Source organism: Aethalodelphis obliquidens, unplaced genomic scaffold, assembly GCF_003676395.1.
Source record: "Aethalodelphis obliquidens isolate GAN/ISIS:26980383/991018 unplaced genomic scaffold, ASM367639v1 scaffold7, whole genome shotgun sequence".
NCBI classification, from domain to species: Eukaryota; Metazoa; Chordata; class Mammalia; order Artiodactyla; family Delphinidae; genus Aethalodelphis; species Aethalodelphis obliquidens.
The window spans coordinates 10,215,675-10,235,425 of NW_020837951.1; the positions used below are offsets into that span (position 1 = coordinate 10,215,675).

Below are 19,751 nucleotides of genomic sequence, written 5' to 3' on the forward strand. Positions count from 1 at the left end.
TTTCATTTTACATAGTTTTGTGTTTCCTGCCCCATTAGCTTCATAAATAGCCTTTGCATGTATCTTGTTGATAGTTGTTCTTTTCATTTTATTTTTAAAAATTTATTTATTTAATTTATTTATTTTTGGCTGCGTTGGGTCTTCATTGCTGTGCGTGGGCTAGTTGCGGCGAGCGGGGGCTGCTGTTCATTGCGGTGCGCAGGCTTCTCATTGCAGTGGCTTCTCCCGTTGTGGAGCATGAGCTCCAGGCACGCGGGCCTCAGTAGCTGTGGCACGAGGTCTCAGCAGTCGTGGCTTGTCGTCTCTAGAGCGCAGGCTCAGCAGTCATGGTACATGGGCTTAGTTGCTCCACGGCATGTGGGATCCTTCCAGACCAGGGATCGAACCCGTGTCCTGCATTGGCAGGTGGACTTCTAACCACTGCACCACCAGGGAAGTCCTGATAGTTGTTCTGTTTAGATGGCTGACTGAGTGACAGGCTTCCTTTCCTTTCTTTTAGGCTGTGTGCTATGTCTCAGTTGAATAAGTACTGGAATTTGCATATGCGGATGTATTAGGTAAACACTTCTGTTTCTCCACATTCGGTAGGCAAAATGATATATGTATAGTCTCATGGACAATATCTTACAAATGGCCTTCTGGCTATATGTCTGTGTATCACCTCTGCTCCATGCCTTCGCTCTTTTGGCTTTTTTTTCTTAACCTCTCTTTGCCCTCAGTTCATTCAGTCTCTTTCTGTATTGAACCATGAGCAGTTTGGTACTTATGCATTTCTCAAAGAATTGTTGTTATAGCTTGAAACTTAACTGCAATTGCATGTTGGAGTAAGTCAGACAAATTGTTTTCAGAAAATAATTTGTATATAATTTAGGATATTTTTCTGCTCTCTTTGATACGTGAAGATGCTTTGCACTCTATTTGGTTCCTATTATAGGAATGCCATCTGAAGCAGTAGCTTCTTGTTCCTTTTTCATTGAATATAGCAAAACCGTCATAATCAACCCCCACATATGCACACACACATTCAACATTGTTTTGTACTTGCTACTTTTCAATTTATGCTCTGTTTTGAGTGCATTTATAACAATTTTACAACTAATAATTTTAAAGTACACTATAATTTACAGGGCAATTTTATATCCATTAGTTCATTTTATTGTCCAACAGCTTTATGAGGAAGCTATTATTAATATTCCATTTTTATAGCTGAGAAAACATATGTGTGAGACTCTCTAATGCTGATGCTTAATTATATAGCCATTCCATCTCTTTTACCTGTCTTAAAAAATCTGAATGCATAAGAAAATGTCTCTTTCCTACCATGTGATTTCTATAAATATCTTCTCTACTTTGTCAGAATAAATCTTTTTATTATACTTTGGTTTCATTTCCTATGTACTTCCATTCTTTTCTCGACCTGTTTCCCTTTTCGGTCTAATCACAGGGTCGTTCCCTATCTTTTTGAAACATCACTAAACTGCAGAATAATAATGATGGTGGTATTATACATTATATAGTGTTTTCAGTCTTCTTTCACACCTGTCTTCACAGCAGTTATCTAAGGTAGCAGAACAAGTGTAAATTGCTTGTTTTTGTGGATTAAAAATGTGCAACTCAGTGTTAGCTAAAGTTTTTTGTTTGTTTACAGTCACAAAACTAGAAAGTGTTTGGAACAGGAATGCTTCTTCTGTCTTATTCTGAGGTCCTTTCTGCTGCTGTTGTGACTCTGCATAGATTTCTTGCATGCTTTTGTATTGCTCACCATTTACTTAGAATTCAGTCCAGAGTAGCAGTTTCTCTTGTTGCTTTTGTCAAGACTTCCTTTAAAAAGAAATTGTCAACAAGGCAGGTCAGTAATTTGCCAGATGCTCTGTACTTAGCAGAACAAGTCTTTGAGCAGTTGTGTGCATTCAGTGCTCTTATGCTTCTGTGCCTATTTTGTAATCTGTGTTAGGACTGTATCACATATGGATTGGTGTCCTAGGGCTGCTGTAATAAATTACCACAAACTGGGTTGTTTACAACAAGAGAAATTTGTGCTCTCATACTGCAGGAGGCCGTAAGTCCAAAGTCAGGGTACTGGCAGAATTGGTTCCTTTTTTGAAGCTCAGAGGGAGAATCTGTTCCATGCCTCTTGTCTAGCTTCTGGCGGTTCCTTGGCTTGTAGCTACATAATTCCAATCTCTGTCTCTTTCTTCATTTAGCTCTTCCCTCTGTGTCTGTGTCTTCACATGGCATTCTCCTCTCTGTGGGTGTCTGTCTCTATGTCTTTTTTCCTCAGCTTATAAGGATACTAGTCATATTGGATTAAGGGCTTACTCTATTCCAATATGACCTCTTGTTAACTTAAATCTTAATTATATCTGCAAACACCCTATTTCCAAATAAGTTTACATTGACAGTACAAGGGGTAAGGAGTTCAACATCTTTTTTTTTTTTTTTGCGGGGGGACACAATTTAACCCACAACACAATTTAACCCACAACAACATAACCCACAACAAAATATGTCCTTTTCTTTGTATCATCTTTTTTTTTTTTTTTGCTGTACACGGGCCTCTCACTGTTGTGGCCTCTCCCGTTGCGGAGCACAGGCTCCGGACGCGCAGGCTCTGGACGCGCAGGCTCAGCGGCCATGGCTCATGGGCCTAGCTGCTCCACGGCATGTGGGATCTTCCCAGACCGGGGCACGAACCCGTGTCCCCTGCATTGGCAGGCGGACTCTCAACCACTGCGCCACCAGGGAAGCCCTGTATCATCTTTTATTGTTACCCATGTGGTATGTTTGCACATATGCTTCCCATAAATGTCTACAGAACTAATGTTTATAGATTACCACATATTATGTATTTTCCCCAAATAATTGACATAGACACCTATATATTTCATTCATAAGTCTTAATTTACCATTTATTTAGTAGTAAACCAGTGAAATTTTGTTTGCTGCTTTATATTAAAATTTCAATTATCCATAATCTATTAACATTACAAACATTTGAGGCAGTAACAACTGTTTATATAATATGAACTTTGTCTTGTTATTCTGCTTTTTTGTATTGCCCTTCTTTTGCCCTTGGTGTCAAAATTAATATTACAAACATTTGAGGCAGTAACAACTGTTTATATAATATGGACTTTGTCTTGTTGTTCTGCTTTTTTGTATTGCTCTTCTTTTGCCCTTGGTGTCAAAATTATATTAGCTTTATTAAAATGAATCTTGGAAGGGAAGTATACTCAGTGTTACGTTTTTCAAGCGTTTGGTAAAACTTACGTTTTAAATTTTATTTTATTTTTAGCTGTGTTGGGTCTTCACTGCTGCGCACGGGCTTTCTCTAGTTGCAGCGAGTGGGGGCTACTCTTCGTTGCAGTATGTGGGCTTCTCATTGTGGTGGCTTCTCTTGTTGTGGAGCACGAGCTCTAGGTGTGTGGGCTTCAGTAGTTGCAGCATGTGGGCTCAGTAGTTGTGGCACGCTGGCTTCAGTAGTTGTGGCTTGCAGGCTCTAGAGCGCAGGCTCAGTAGCTGTGGTGCACGGGCTTAGATGCCCCGTGGCATGTGGGATCTGCCTGGACCAGGGCTTGAACCCATGTCCCCTGCATTGGCAGGCAGATTCTTAACCACTGAGCCACCAGGGAAGCCCCTGTAAAACTTACTTTTAAAAACCACCTGAGTCTGGTGTTTGTCCTTCCTCTTCCTTCTTTCTTTATACATAATAAATGTATGGCTTAATGAATTTTCACAACGTTAACTCCAGGTCAAAAAATAAAATATTTTTAGCATTCCTCTTATTTCATGCCTCCTCCCTAAAAGTAACCACTATCTTGATCAGTCTGTCAAATACCAAGGTCTAATTTTATCTGTTTTGTATTGGAGTGTATTGGAGTCATATGATATGTGTTCTTTTGGGTCTGCTTCCTTTCACTCAGCATTATGCTGGGTCCATCCATGTTGTTGCAGGTGGCTGTAGTGCGTTCATTTTCATTATACTATATAGTATTCCACTTATTTATCTAATTCATTATTGATAGATACTTGATTGCTTCCAGATTTTGGCAGTTACAAATTTTACTTCTGTGAACATACTTGTAAATGTCTTTTGGTGCACACACGGTGCATATCTCTTGGTATATTTTCCTAGTTGCTGAGTACACATTAGTAGATACTGCTAGATAGTTTTCTAGTAGCTCATGGTCCTGCACATTCTTCCAACATGTGGGATTATCAGGTTTTTAAAAACTATTCGAGACATTCTGGTAGATGTGTCGTTTGGCTTTAATTTGCATTTCTCTGACGACTAATGAAAGTCAGCACCCTTTCATTTGGCCATCCCCTTTGTGAAGTGTCTATTCAAGCCTTTTGCCTACTGTCTCCTTTTTTATTGGATTGATTGTTTTTTCTTACTGATTTATAGGGGTTCTTCATTTATTATTTTGGTTACAAGTCCTTTGTCAAATATATATATTGCAAACATCTTCTTTTACTCTGTGGCTTGTCTTTTCACTTTCTTAATGGTGTCTTTTGAGCAACACAATACATACTTCGTTTTTTAAATTGTCCAATTTTTCCTTCATGATGAGTACTTTTAGTGATCTGTTTAAGAGATCAGTTTTTACCCCATGGTCATAAAGATAGCTTCTTATATTATCATATAAGTACTACTTTATTTTACCTTTTACATTTATATCCACAATATACCTAGAATTTATTTTTGTGTATGACATATGTATGACATAAGTAGGTCTCAAGATTCATGTTTTTTCTTTTAATTTAGATATCCAGTTGACCCCACACTAGCTCTTTCTCTCTTCCTTTCTTTACTTCTGTTTTTTATTTTTTTGATAAACTATTTTTTCTCATTGTTTTACACTGCTACCTTTGTTATAAATCGAGTATCTGTTTACTTGTGGATCATTTCTCAACTCTGTTCTGTCATATTGGTCTGCTTTTCTCTTCCTGCACCAGTACCACAGTCTTCAATCCTGGAACTTTATAAAATTTTTGATATCCAGTGGAGTAAGTCTTCCCATCTTGTTGTTCTTCAAGATTAATTTAGCTGCTGTTGGCTCTTGGCATTTCCATATAAATTATAGAATCAACTTGTCCATTACCACAAATCTGAATAAGTTTATTAAGATTTTGATTAGTACTGCATTAAATCTATAGACCAATTTAGGGAGAATTGATGTGTTTATAATTTTCAAGCTTCCAGTAAAAAAAATGGCATATTCTTAATTTTCTATTAATTTTTCTTTAATTTAACTCTCAGAGTTTTACAGTCTTCTGTGATGAGGTCTTACACATCTGCATTATATTTATTCCTAGTTATTTGGTGTTATTTGGTGCTAACGTCAATGCTTTAATTTTCTTTAAAGTTTCACTTTCTAATTATTTATCTTAGGATATAGAAATACAGTTGCCTTTTTATTTTTTTAAATTTTTAGAAATATCTTTATTGGAGTATAATTGCTTTACAATGTTGTGTTAGTTTCTGCTGTATAACACGGTGAATCAGCTATATGTATACATATATCCCCATATCCCCTCCCTCTTGCGTCTCCCTCCCACACTCCCTATCCCACTCCTCTAGGTGGTCACAAAGCACCGAGCTGATCTCCCTGTGCTATGTGGCTGCTTCCCACTAGCTATCTGTTTTACCTTTGGTAGTGTATATATGTCAGTGCTACTCTCTCACTTTGTCCCAGCTTACCATTCCCCCTCCCCTTGTCCTCAAGTGCATTCTCTATGTCTGCGTCTTTATTCCTGTCCTGCCCCTAAGTTCGTCAGAACCTTTTTTTTTTCTTTTAGATTCCATATATATGTGTTAGCATACAGTATTTGTTTTTCTCTTTCTGACTTACTTCACTCTGTATGACAGACTCTAGGTCCATCCACCTCACTACAAATAACTCGATTTCGTTTCTTTTTATGGCTGAGTAATATTCCATTTTATATATGTGCCACATTTTCTTTATCCATTCATCTGTTGGTGGACAGTTAGATTGCTTCCATGTTCTGGCTATTGTAAATAGTGCCACAATGAACGTTGTGGTACACGACTCTTTCTGAATTATGGTTTTCTCAGGGTATATGCCCAGTATTGGGATTGTTGGGTCATATGGTAGTTCTATTTTTAGTTTTTTAAGGAACCTCCGTACTGTTCTCTGTAGTGGCTGTATCAATTTACATTCCCACCAACAGTGCAAGAGGGTTCCCTTTTCTCCATACCTTCTCCAGCATTTATTGTTTGTAGATTTTTTGATGAGGGCCATTCTGACCAGTGTGAGGTGATACTTCATTGCAGTTTTAATTTGCATTTCTCCAATATTAGTGAGGTTGAGCATCCTTTCATGTGTTTGCTGGCAATCTGTATATCTTCTTTGGAGAAATGTCTATTTACATCTTCTGCCCATTTTTGGATTGGATTGTTTGTTTTTTTGATATTGAGCTGCATGAGCTGCTTGTATATTTTGGAGATTAATCCTTTGTCAGCTGCTTCATGTGCAAATATTTTCTCCCATTCTGAGAGTTGTCTTTTCACCTTGTTTATGGTTTCCTTTGATGTGCAAAAGCTTTGAAGTTTCATTAGGTCCCATTTGTTTATTTTTGTTTTTATTTCCATTTCTCTAGGAGGTGGGTCAAAAAGGATCTTGCTGTGATTTATGTCAAAGAGTGTTCTGCCTATGTTTTCCTCTAAGAGTTTTATAGTGTCTGACCTTACATTTAGGTCTTTAATCCATTTTGAGTTTATTTTTGTATACGGTGTTAGGGAGTGTTCTAATTTCATTCTTTTACATGTAGCTGTCCAGTTTGCTGTCCAGTTTTCCCAGAACCACTTATTGAAGAGGCTGTCTTTTCTCCATTGTATATTCTTGCCTCCCTTATCAAAGATAAGGTGACCATTTGTGTGTGGGTTTATCTCTGGGCTTTCTGTCCTGTTCCATTAATCTATATTTCTGTTTTTGTGCCAGTACCATACTGTCTTGATTACTATAGCTTTGTAGTGTAGTCTGAAGTCAGGGAGCCTGATTCCTCCAGTTCTGTTTTTCTTTCTCTAGATTGCTTTGGCTATTCGGGTTCTTTTGTGTTTCCATACAAATTGTGTGATTTTTTGTTTGTTCTAATGAGCAAAACAAAAATTTTTTGTTCATTTTTGTGAAAAATGCCATTGGTAGTTTGATAGGGATTGCATTGAATCTGTAGATTGCTTTGGGTAGTATAGTCATTTTCACAATGTTGATTCTTCAAATCCAGGAACATGGTATATCTCTCCATCTGTTGGTATCATCTTTAATTTCTTTCATCAGTGTCTTGTAGTTTTCTGCATACAGGTCTTTTGTCTCTTTAGGTAGGTTTATTCCTAGGTGTTTTATTCTTTTTGTTGCAATGGTAAATGGGAGTGTTTCCTTAATTTCACTTTCAGATTTTTCATCATTAGTGTATAGAAATGCAAGAGATGTCTGTGCATTAATTTTGTATCCTGCTACTTTACCACATTCACTGATTAGCCCTAGTAGTTTTCTGGTAGCATCTTTAGGATTCTCTATGTATAGTATCATGTCATCTGCAAACAGTGACAGTTTTAATTCTTCTTTTCCGATTTGGATTCCTTTTATACCTTTTTCTTCTTAGATTGCTGTGGCTAAAACTTCCAAAACTTTGTTGAATAACAGTGGTGAGTGTGGGCAACCTTGTCTTGTTCCTGATCTTAGAGGAAATGTTTTCAGTTTTTCACCAATGAGAATGATGTTGGCTTTCAGTTTGTCATATATGGCCATTATTATGTTGAGGTAGGTTCCCTCTATGCCCACTTTCTGGAGAGTTTTTATCATAAATGGGTGTTGAATTTTGTCAAAAGCTTTTTCTGCTTCTATTGAGATTATCATATGGTTTTTTTCCTTCAGTTTGTTAATATGGTGTATCACATTGATTGATTTGCATATATTGAAGAATCCTTGCATTCCTGGGATAAACCCCACTTGATCATGGTGTATGATCCTTTTAATATGCTGTTGGATTCTGTTTGCTAGTATTTTGTTGAGGATTTTTGCATCTGTGTTCATCAGTGATATTGGCCTGTAGTTTTCTTTTCTGTGACATCTTTGTCTGGTCTTGGTATCAGGGTGATGGGGGCCTCGTTGAATGAGTTTGGGATTGTTCCTGCCTCTGCTATATTTTGGAAGAGTTTGAGAAGGATAGGTGTTAGCTCTTCTCTAAATGTTTGATAGAATTCGCCTGTGAATCCATCTGGTCCTGGGCTTTGGTTTGTTGGAAGATTTTTAATCACAGTTTCAATTTCAGTGCTTGTGATTCGTCTGTTTATATTTTCTATTTCTTCCTGGTTCAGTCTTGGAAGGTTGTGCTTTTCTAAGAATTTGTCCATTTTTTCCAGGTTGTCCATTTTATTGGCATGTAGTTGCTTGTAGTAATATCTCATGATCCTTTGTATTTCTGCAGTGTCAGTTGTTACTTCTCCTTTTTCATTTTTAATTCTGTTGATTTGAGTCTTCTCCCTTTTTTTCTTGATGAGTCTGGCTAATGGTTTATCAATTTTGTTTATCTTCTCAGAGAACCAGCTTTTAGTTTTATTGATCTTTGCTATTGTTTCTTTCATTTCTTTTTCATTTATTTCTGATCTTATCTTCATGATTTCTTTCCTTCTGCTAAGTTTGGGGTTTTTTTCTTCTTCTTTCTCTAATTGCTTAGGTTTAAGGTTAGGTTATTTATTTGAGATTTTTCTTGTTTCTTGAGGTAGGATTGTATTGCTATAAACTTCCCTGTTAGAACTGCTATTGCTGCATCCCATAGGTTTTGGGACATCGTGTTTTCATTGTCATTTGTTTCTAGGTATTTTCTGATTTCCTCTTTGATTTCTTCAGTGATCTCTTGGTTATTTAGTAGCATATTGTTTAGCCTCCATGTGTTTGTATTTTTTAGTTTTGTTTTGTTTTTTTTTTTTTTTTTTTGCGGTACGCGGGCCTCTCACTGTTGTGGCCTCTCCCGTTGCGGAGCACAGGCTCGGGATGCGCAGGCTCAGCGGTCATGGCTTACGGGCCCAGCTGCTCCGCGGCATGTGGGATATTCCCAGACCGGGGCACGAATCCATGTCCCCTGCATCAGCAGGCGGACTCTGAACCACTGCACCACCAGGGAAGCCCTTTTTTTACAGCTTTTTTCCTGTAATTGATATCTAGTCTCATAACGTTGTGATCAGAAAAGATACTTGATACAATTTCAATTTTCTTAAATTTACCAAGGCTTGATTTGTGGCCCAAGAAGTGATCTATACTGGAGAATGTTCCACGAGCACTTGAGAAGAAAGTGTCTTCTGTTGTTTCTGGATGGAATGTCTTAGAAGTATCAATTAAGTCCATCTTGTTTGATATGTCATTTAAAGCTTGTGTTTCCTTATTTATTTTCATTTTGCATGATCTGTCCATTGGTGAAAGTGGGGTGTTAAAGTCCCCTACTATGATTGTGTTACTGTCGATTTCCCCTTTTATGGCTGTTAGTATTTGCCTTATGTATTGAGGTGCTCCTGTGTTGGGTGCATAAATATTTACAATTGTTATATCTTCTTCTTGGATTGATCCCTTGATCATTATGTAGTGTCCTTCTTTGTCTCTTGTAATAGTCTTTATTTTAAAGTCTATTTTGTCTGATACGAGAATTGCTACTCCAGCTTTCTTTTGATTTCCATTTGCATGGAATATCTTTTTTCATCCCCTCACTTTCAGTCTGTATGTGTCCCTAGGTCTGAAGTGGGTCTCTTGTAGACAGCATATATATGGGGCTTGTTTTTGTATCTATTCAGCCAGTCTGTGTATTTTGGTTGGAGCTTTAAACCATTTACATTTAAGGTAATTATTGATATGTATGTTCGTATTACCATTTTCTTAGTTGTTTTGGGTTTGTTTTTGTAGGTCTTTTCCTTCTCTGTGTTTCCTGCCTAGAGAAGTTCCTTTAGCATTTGTTTTAAAGCTGGTTTGGTGGTGCTGAATTCTCTTCACTTTTGCTTGCCTGTAAAGGCTTTAATTTCTCCGTCAAATCTAAATGAGATCCTTTCTGGGTAGTGTAATGTTGGTTGTAGGTTTTTCCCTTTCATCTCTTTAAATATGTCCTGCCACTCCCTTCTGGCTTGCAGAGTTTCTGCTGAAAGATCAGCTGTTAACCTTATGGGGATTCCCTTGTATGTTATTTGTTGCTTTTCCCTTTATGCTTTTAATATTTTTTCTTTGTATTTAATTTTTGATAGTTTGCTTAATATGTGTCTTGGCGTATTTCTCCTTGGTTTATGCTGTATGGGACTCTCGGCACTTCCTGGACTTGATTGGCTATTTCCTTTCCCATAGTAGGGAAGTTTTCAACTATAATCTCTTCAAATATTTTCTCAGACCCTTTCTTTTTCTCTTCTTCTGGGACCGCTATAATTCAAATGTTGGTGCGTTTAATGTTGTCCCAGAGGTCTCTGAGACTGTACTCAATTCTTTTCATTCTTTTTTCTTTATTCTGCTCTGCAGTAGTTATTTCCACTATTTTGTCTTCCAGGTCATTTATCTGTTCTTCTGCCTCAGTTATTCTGCTATTGATTCCTTCTAGAGAATTTTTAATTTCATTTATTGTGTTGTTCATCATTGTTGTTTGCTCTTTAGTTCTTCTAGGTCTTGTTAAACATTTCTTGTATTTTCTCCATTCTATTTCCAAGATTTTGGATCATCTTTACTATCATTACTCTGAATTCTTTTTCAGGTAGACTGCCTGTTTCCTCTTCATTCGTTTGGTCCAGTGGGTTTTTACCTTGCCTCTTCATCTGCTGCATATTTCCCTGTCTTCTCATTTTGTTTAACTGTGTTTGGTGTCTCCTTTTCGCAGGCTGCAGGTTCGTAGTTCCCGTTGCTTTTGGTGTCTGCTCCCAGTGGGTGAGGTTGGTTCAGTGGCTTGTGTAGGCTTCCTGGTGGAGGGGACTGGTGCCTGTGTTCTGGTGGGTGGGGCTGGATCTTGTCTTTCTGGTGGGCAGGGCTGTGTCCAGTGGTGTGTTTTGGGGTGTCTGTGAACTTAGTACGATTTTAGGCAACCTCTCTGCTCAGGGGTGGGGTTGTGTTCCTGTCATGCTAGTTGCTTGGCATGGGGCGTCCAGCACTGGAGCTTGCTGATCATTGGGTGGAGCTGGGTCTTAGCGTTTAGACGGAGATCTCTGGGAGAGCTCTCACTGATTGATATTACGTGGGACTGGGAGGTCTCTGGTAGTCCAGTGTCCTGAACTCAGCTCTCCCACCTCAGAGGCTCAGGCCAGACACCAGGCCGGAGCACCAAGACCCTGTCAGCCACATGGCTCAGAAGAAAAGGGGGAAAAAAAGAAAGAAAAAATATTATTAAAATAAAAAACACAAAAATAATAATACAAAAAAGAAGAAGAGAGCAACCAAACTAATAAACAAATCCACCAATGATAACAAGTGCTAAAAACTGTACTAAGGTAAACATAAAAATCAGAAACAAATCAGTCACAGACAGCAAACCCCTAGTCTACAGTTGCTGCCAAAGTCCACTGCCTCAATTTTGGGATGATTCGTTGTCTGTTCAGGTATTCCACAGATGCAGCGTACATCAAGTTAATTGTGGGGATTTGATCCGCTGCTCCTGAGGCTGCTGGGAGGGATTTCCCTTTCTCTTCTTTCTCCGCACAGCTCCTGGGGTTCAGCTTTGGATTTGGCCCTGCCTCTGCATGTAGGTCGCCCTCAGGCATCTGTTCCCATCCTGATAGGACGTGGTTAAAGCAGCAGCTGATTAGGGGGCTCTTGCTCATTCAGGCCAGGGGGAGGGAGGGGTACTGTAGTTATAATTGGAACGCGGGGCAAGCCTGCGGTGGCAGAGGCCAGCGTGACATTGCAACAGCTTGAGGCCTGCCGTGTGTTCTCCTGGGGAATTTGTCCCTGGGTCACGGGACTCTGGCAGTGACGGACTGCACAGACTCCCAGGGAGGTGTGGATAGTGGGATTCTTGGTGGCTGCAGCAGCAGCGTTAACATTTCATGGCCATCTCTGCGGTCTGAGCTGATAGCGCAGCCGGCACCCATCTCTGAAGCTCATTTAGGCGATGCTCTGCTTTCTTTGGGCAGACAAGGTATCCCCTCTCCTCACGCACCCCGAAACAATGGTCTCTTGCCTTTTAGGCAGTTCCAGACTTTTTCCTGGGCTCCCTCCCAGCTAGCTATGGTGCAGTAGCCCCCTTCAGTCAGTGTTCACACAGCCAACCCCAGTCCCCTCCCTGGCGTCTGACCTCCAAAGCCCGATCCTCAGCTCCCAGCCCCAACCCGTCCCAGTGGGTGAGCAGACAAGCCTCTCAGGCTGGTTGGCACTGATCCTCTGTGCAGGAATCTCTCCGCTTTGCCCTCTGCACCCCTATTGCTGCGCTCTCCTCCGTGGCTCCCAAGCATCCCTCTGCCGCCCACCCCACCCCCCGTCTCCACTAGTGAAGGGGCTTCCTAGTGTGTGGAAACTTTTCCTCCTTCACAGCTCCCTCCCAGAGGTGCAGGTCCTGTCCCTATTTTGTCTCTGTTCTTTCTTTTTTCTTTTGCCCTACCCAGGTACATGGGGAGTTTCTTGCCTTTTGGGAAGTCTGAGGTCTTCTGCCGACGTTCAGTAGGTGTTCTGTAGGAGTTGTTCCACATGTAGATGTATTTTTGATGTATTTGCTGGGAGGAAGGTGATCTCCACGTCTTACTCCTCTACCATCTTGAAGGTCCCCTTTCCAGTTGCCTTTTTATAATTCACCTTATATCCAGCAACGTTGCTAATTTCACTGGTTAATTCTAATAATTTATCTGTAGGTTCTTTTGAAATTTCTATGGAGAGGTTTGTATCATCTATGAATATTGACAGCTTTATATCTGTTTGATAGAAATATAATCACATTAATGGTGCAGCCACTATGGAGAACAGTATGGAAGTTCCTTAAAAAACTAAAAATAGAGTTGGCATGTGATCCAGCAGTCCAACTCCTGGGCATGTAGCTGGAGCAGACTCTAAATTCAAAAAGATGCATGCACCCCAGTGTTCATCGCAGCACTATTTACAATAGCTAAGACATGGAAGCAACCGAAATGTCCATCGACAGATGAATGGATAAAAGATGTGGTATATATATACCGTGGAATATTACTCAGCCATAAAAAAGAATGAAATAATGCCATTTGCAGCAACATGAATGATCCTAGAGATTATCATACTAAGTGAAGTAAATCAGACAAAGATATCATATGATATCACTTAATGTGTGGAATCTAAAAAATGATACAAATGAACTTATTTACAAAACAGAAACAGACTCACAGACATGGCGGAAAAAAAACCCCAACAAATTTATGGTTACCAAAGGGGAAAGTTGGGAGGATAAATTAGGAGTTTGGGATTAGCTGATAAAAACTACTACATATAAAACAGATAAACTAGGCTTCCCTGGTGGTGCAGTGGTTGAGAATCTGCCTGCCGATGCAGGGGACACGGGTTCGAGCCCTGGTCTGGGAAGATCCCACATGCCGCGGAGCAACTAAGCCCGTGAGCCACAACTACTGAGCCTGTGTGTCTGGAGCCTGTGCTCCGCAATTAGAGAGGCCACGATAGTGAGAGGCCCACACACCACGATGAAGAGTGGCCCCTGCTTGCCTCAACTGGAGCAAGCCCTCGCACAGAAACGGGGACCCAACACAGCCAAAAATAAATAAATAAACAAACCAGTGAACCGACATTAAAACAAACAAACAAACAGATAAACCATAAGGTCCTACTGTATAACACAGGGAACTATATTCAATATCTTGTAATAAACCATAATGAAAAACAATCTGAAAAAGAGTATGTATATTTATGTGTAACTGAATCACTTTGCTGTATACCAGAAGCTAACACAACATTGTAAATCAACTATACTTCAATAAAAAAATAATAATAAAATAAAATTGGTGGATAAAGAAATATGATCAGATTAAAAAGTAAAAAGAAACTGATGAAACTAGTTTTAATAATGTATTTTACTTTACTAAATAACTAAAACATTATTTCAACATGTAACAATATAAAAATTATTACTGAGATTTTTACATCTTTTTTCATGCTAAATCTTCTAAATTTGGTGTATTTTACATTTACAACACATCCCAACTTAGAGTAGCCATGTTTCAAGTGCTCAGTAGCCACATGTGGCCAGTAATTATAGTTTCGGACAGTGTAGGTCTAGACAGTGAGACAGACTTTTTTTAACAAACAGTTGTATCATGTGTAACTTTTTATGGTGTCACTGGAGAAGCCTCTACCGACTTGATCATATGTAAGTGCCAGGGAGAGATTAGGTTTTCAAGGAAAGTCTGAAAAGGTGTCATTTGAGTAATATCTTAAACTATGAATATAAACTTGCCAGGTGACCAAAATAGGCGAAGAGAATAACGTGTAAAATTGTGATGTTATGTAAGAGTAGAATTGGTTCAGAGACTTGCCCATATTTCAGTGAGGTTGAAAAATAGGTAATTATATGAGAGTGGAGGGTGGAGGGGAACACCAGTTCCCTGTGTTATGAGTAATTTATCAGTAATGATGGTTAACATGTTCCTTAAGATAAGTTTCCAGAAGTGTAACTGCTGAGTCTAATAGAAAGAATAAATGTATCCCCCGATACATACAGTGAGTCTCAAGGGTCTGCACTATTTTACACTGCCCCTAGTGAATATGCTGGTTTCAGTGCATACTCAACTGCAGTAATTAGCGTATTTTTTTGTATGTTCATTACCTTATTTTGCCTTTTGAAAATTTTATAGACTTTTCTTTTTTATTATTTTTTTTTTGTTTTTAAAAAATATTTATTTATTTATTTGGCTGCACCGTGTCTTAGTTGCAGCATATTATTTTTTAATTGAAGTATAGTTGATTTACAATGTTGTGTTAACTTCTGGTGTACAACAAAGTAGGTATTATATATATTCATTTTCATATTCTTTTTCCATTATGGTTTATTATAAGATATCGAATATAGTTCTGTGTACTATACAGTAGGACTTTGTTGTTTATTCTATATATAGTAGTTTATATCTGCTAATATCAGACTCCTAATTGATCCCTCCCCTTCCCCTTTGGTAATGGTAAGTTTGTTTTCTATGTCTGTGGGTCTATTTCTGTTTTGTTAATAAGTTCATTTGTATCATTTTCTAGATTCCACACATAATTGATATCATATGATATTTGTCTTTCTCTGTCTGACTGCAGTTAGCATGATAATCTCAACTTTCATCTCTAGGTTGCTGCAAATGGCATTATTTCCTTCTTTTTTATGGCTGAGTAATATTCTATTGTATATATATATATACCACATCTTTTTTATCCATTCATCTGTTGACACATTTAGTGTGCTAAATAATTAGTATATTTTTAATGTGCTAACTTTGTTGTATTAGGGTTTTTTTTCCGTTGGTTACTGGTAAGGTTTTTTTCTTTCTTTCTTTTTTTTTGGGGGGGTGGCACACTGCGCGGCATGCAGGATCTTAGCTCCCCGACCAGGGATTGAACCTGTGGCCCCTGAAGTGGAAGTGCAGTCCTAACCACTGGACTGCCAGGGAATTCCAGGTTTCATATTTTTTTCTAATTAACATTGATGTATTACTACCATCTAGTTCTCAGATTCCATTCAAGCTTCACCACTTGTCCCAATAACATCCTTTACAGCAGAAAGATCCAGCTCTGAATCAGGCATCGCACTTCAGTCTTCCCTTTTCTTTGGGGGAATATCCTGACATATCTGAAGATTACAGTTTGGTTATTTGTAGAATATCTCTCCCAATTTGGTTTTGTCTGTTTCCTCATGATTAGGTCTCTTTGGCAGGAAAATCACTTCTCATCCTATCAGGTGGTAGAGGACTTTGATTTATCTGATTATGAATGATGTTCATTTTGGTCACTTAATCAAGGTGATGTCTGCCAGATTTCATTGTTGTGATGTTACTTTTTCCTTTTGGAATTAATGTGTATTTTGTGTGCAAGTACTCTGAAACTATCCCATTCACTATCAGACTTTACATTTATTCATTCACTTATGTCAGTATTGCTTTATCATTTCTTATTTAATAGGTTATAATCCATTACTATCATTATTTGTTTTGATGCTGAAATTATCCCCAATTTGGTTAGTGGATGCTCCCTCAAGCTAGATCCTAGGTCCTTTTGTAATGCTTGATTTTATTTTTTATTCATTTATTTATCCCAGTTTTATTGAGATGTCATTAACATATAACATTCTATTAGTTTAAGGTGTGCACATAATGATTTGATGTATTATATACTGCAAAATGATTACCACAATAAGTTTGGTTATCATCCATCACCTCACACAGTTACAAAAATTTTTTTCTTGTGATAAGAACTAAGATCTACTTTGTTGGCAACTTTCAAATGTATAATACAATATTGTTAGCTATAGTCACCATATTGTAGATTACATCCCCAGAACTTATTTATCTTATAAGTGGAAGTTTGTACCCTTCGACCACCTTCACAGTTTTCTATCACTCCCCACCCCCACTTCCAGAAACCACCAATCTATTCTCTGTTTCTATGAGTTTGTTTTTTTCTGTAAGATTCCACATATAAGTAAGATCATACAGTATATGTCTTTCTCTGTGTGACTTATTTAACTTAGCATAATGCTGTCAAGGTCCATCCATGTCGTTGCAAATAGCAGGACTTCCCCTTTTTATGACTGAATAATATTCCATTGTGTACATATACCACATTTTCTTTATCATTCATCTGTTGATGGACACTTAAGTCCTATATCCTTTTCTTATGTGTCTGTCATTCTTTGAGCACTTTGTTGCTCTCTGGCACAGGATATTCCAGATTCATCTTGTACTTTTTCTGCTCCAGGGCTGTAATTAGACAATTACTATTCTCCAAGGAGCTCTGGTTCCCTTTATTGGAGAATGGTGTTAGAAGCCAAGATTTGGATGCTAGGTATGTTCATACCATTGGTGGGGGTCTTGGGGGGAGTGGTCACTGTTCCCAGGCCCTCTCACTAGACAGATTTACAGAACTGGGGAGTATACTTATGTACACATCACGCCGCCCCCCTCCCCCCCCAGACGTTTATGTCTCTCTTTTTCTTTTTAACTGGCTTCATTCACTTTACTTTTCTCATATAAAAATATGTGGTGGCTACAGCTGGAGCCTGGGTCCTCTGCACAGAAACTCTGTGTGGGTCTTTACAAGATGGTCAGTGAATTCCTGATACGGAGACTTGGTGAACACTATTTCTTTCCAGAGATCAGGAGTGAGGTAAAGGTAGGTCTTGGAAATGGCATCAAAAGTGGCCTTGGCTGGGAAAGGAAAAACAAGAGAGGGTTGGTGAAACCCCAGATGCAGACGGAAGCTGTTGCACTTCTAGGAACAGAGTGGCCACTGTGGGCCAGTCTGTCGTGCATTAGGAGCACCTTCCTCTCCCTCTCTGAAAATACGCCAACCACACTCAGAATGTCATTAAGGGAGCTGAGAGATATATCACTCTTTTTAAACATCCATTAGTTTACCCATACCTCCAGTTTCAATCCACAGGGTTCATTCTAACCTTTTCCCTTTCCTTGTTTGTGTTTTCTTTCTCTTACAGAGAGAACTCTGGGTCCCCTTTTCCTTAGTAGATTTTCTTATTTGATGAATCCGCTATATATGACAGATCTCTCTCTACCTCTGAACTCTTCCATGTGGACATGCCCTCCTCACCGTGCTCAGGCTCTCACTCCCCATGCCAGTCCCCATTCGTGGTTACCCTTATCACTGCACTCAAGCTCCACCATCCCATGCAAGCTGGCCCTTTGTATGGATGTTGATGGTCTCCTCACAATTTGTGCTCTGATACCCAGGAGGCTACCCTCTGTACGGACACCTGCTGTGCTCTGACCCACCTAATGGCTGTAGGACTGGATAGTTTGGGAATGGGAGAGGGCTTCTTTGGATTCTTAAGTTTCACTTTAATATTTCTGGCTGTGGGATTATTTCTTTATCTTCTCTTTCCTTTAACATTCTTTGAGTCCTTTTAGTTTGAGGTTTTATATTTTCTCTAATTCTGGGAAGTTTATAGAAGTTTATTTCTACAAGTATTTATTGCCTTCTCATGATTTTTTCTTTCTTCTTTATATGCTATGATGTGGATGTTGATTTCCTTCATTTCCCTTTTCCATATCTCTTGAATTTTCTTTTGTGTATTCTATCTCTTCCTGATGTCTTTTGGCAGAGTACCTTAAACCTGACGTTTTAGCTAATTAATTTGTTCAGCTGTATCTTTTCTGTTATTTAGTTTATCCATCTACTAAGTTTATTTCATTGATTATATTTTTCGTACCCAGTATTTTTATTTGCTTCATTATGATATTTTCTTCCTGCTTTATATCTAATATCCTTTCTTATTGAATTTGTTTATTTTGAACTTTGATTTTGTGTTTTTCTCCTGTAAACTCCTGTGTCCTGGGGATATTAGCCACCTTGGCTCATGAACTATATGGGGAGGGCTGGAGAAAGTACAGTTTGTGCCTCATTTCTGCATCTCCTTCTGGGTTTAGAGAATGAAGGCAGGGGGTTGTTGAGTGTGGGAGATGACTTACCCAGGATCACTGTAGTGTGGAATCCCTTCCCAGACTCTGCACTTTTCAAGGTCTGTTTCCCTTTGTTAAAACCACCTAGTCCATGACGTGCGGAAAGAGGTTGTGGGAAGAAGGAACTTGTGAACGTGCAGGACCACCCAGTACTGTCAATGCGTGTTGTAAACTACTTCCCCACCAGCTGGCTGCAGTGCCACCCATGTGTTACCCTGCAGCCCCTTGACAGTTCTAGGCTTGCTACAGTTTTCCTGCCTTGCAACCGCAATTGTCTGTTTAAGACAATGTTGGAGAGAAAAATATTTGCCAAAATAACTGTACCACCCCCAACTACCATCTCTGGTGTCTGGTCCTTGTCTGCTCTGCCTATTTTTTCACCCTGCACTGGGACCAGATTTCCCTGTGTTGTCCCAGGGACTTCTATCTGTGTGTGAACACAAATGAATTTTTTTTTCTTTAGCATAGGTTCATACTATGTATACTATCTGGCAACTTGCTGTTTTTAAAATGGCTGATTAACATGATTGATTACATGGGAAGATAGCTTGGATTCAGTAATAAATAGCTTTCAAATATATGTACATGTGTGTGTGTGCATGTGGTTTTTATATCCCTTTTATACTGAAGTATATCCATATTATTGCTTTATCATCTTAAGTATAACTGTAAGTTAGTGATAGAGTAGAGTGTAGTCATTAGTGTTCTATGAAGTACTTAGCCATTTCCCTCTTTGGTTTTTTTAGTTTCAGAACAGCTTTTAAATACTATGGTACCGAAATAAATATCTTTATGGACAAAGGGTTTTCCATTTGTAGGATCATTTTCTGGGACAGATATACAGAATGGATAAAATAGATAAATAGGTTAAAAGGTTCAACATTTTTTATTCTTAACCATGTAGAGGAGTGCCTGGAACATTTTAGCCATTCAAATAATATTTATTGGATGAAATAATATTATAAAAACTGCTTTTTAAAATGGATGTACCAATTTTCATTCCCACCCACAATATGAGATTGTCTATTCTTCCACACCATCTTATACTTAAATTATTTTGATGATTTGATTGTAATCAGAAGATGTCTCTATCATTAAAAAAATGCTATCAGATGATATAACTAAGGTCTGT

General features: G+C 38.6%; 1 protein-coding gene and 1 non-coding gene across 7 annotated transcripts in view; one reads left to right on the forward strand and one right to left on the reverse strand.

Moving 5' to 3' along the window:
• Window positions 1–19,751, forward strand: part of SCAI (suppressor of cancer cell invasion) — a 137,224-nt gene that overhangs the window by 48,141 nt on the left and 69,332 nt on the right. The gene's annotated exons all lie outside the window — the stretch shown is intronic.
• LOC113620303 (small nucleolar RNA SNORA64/SNORA10 family) lies at window positions 17,402–17,529 on the reverse strand. The gene has a single exon (XR_003432745.1). It is a non-coding gene; the product is annotated as a small nucleolar RNA SNORA64/SNORA10 family (small nucleolar RNA).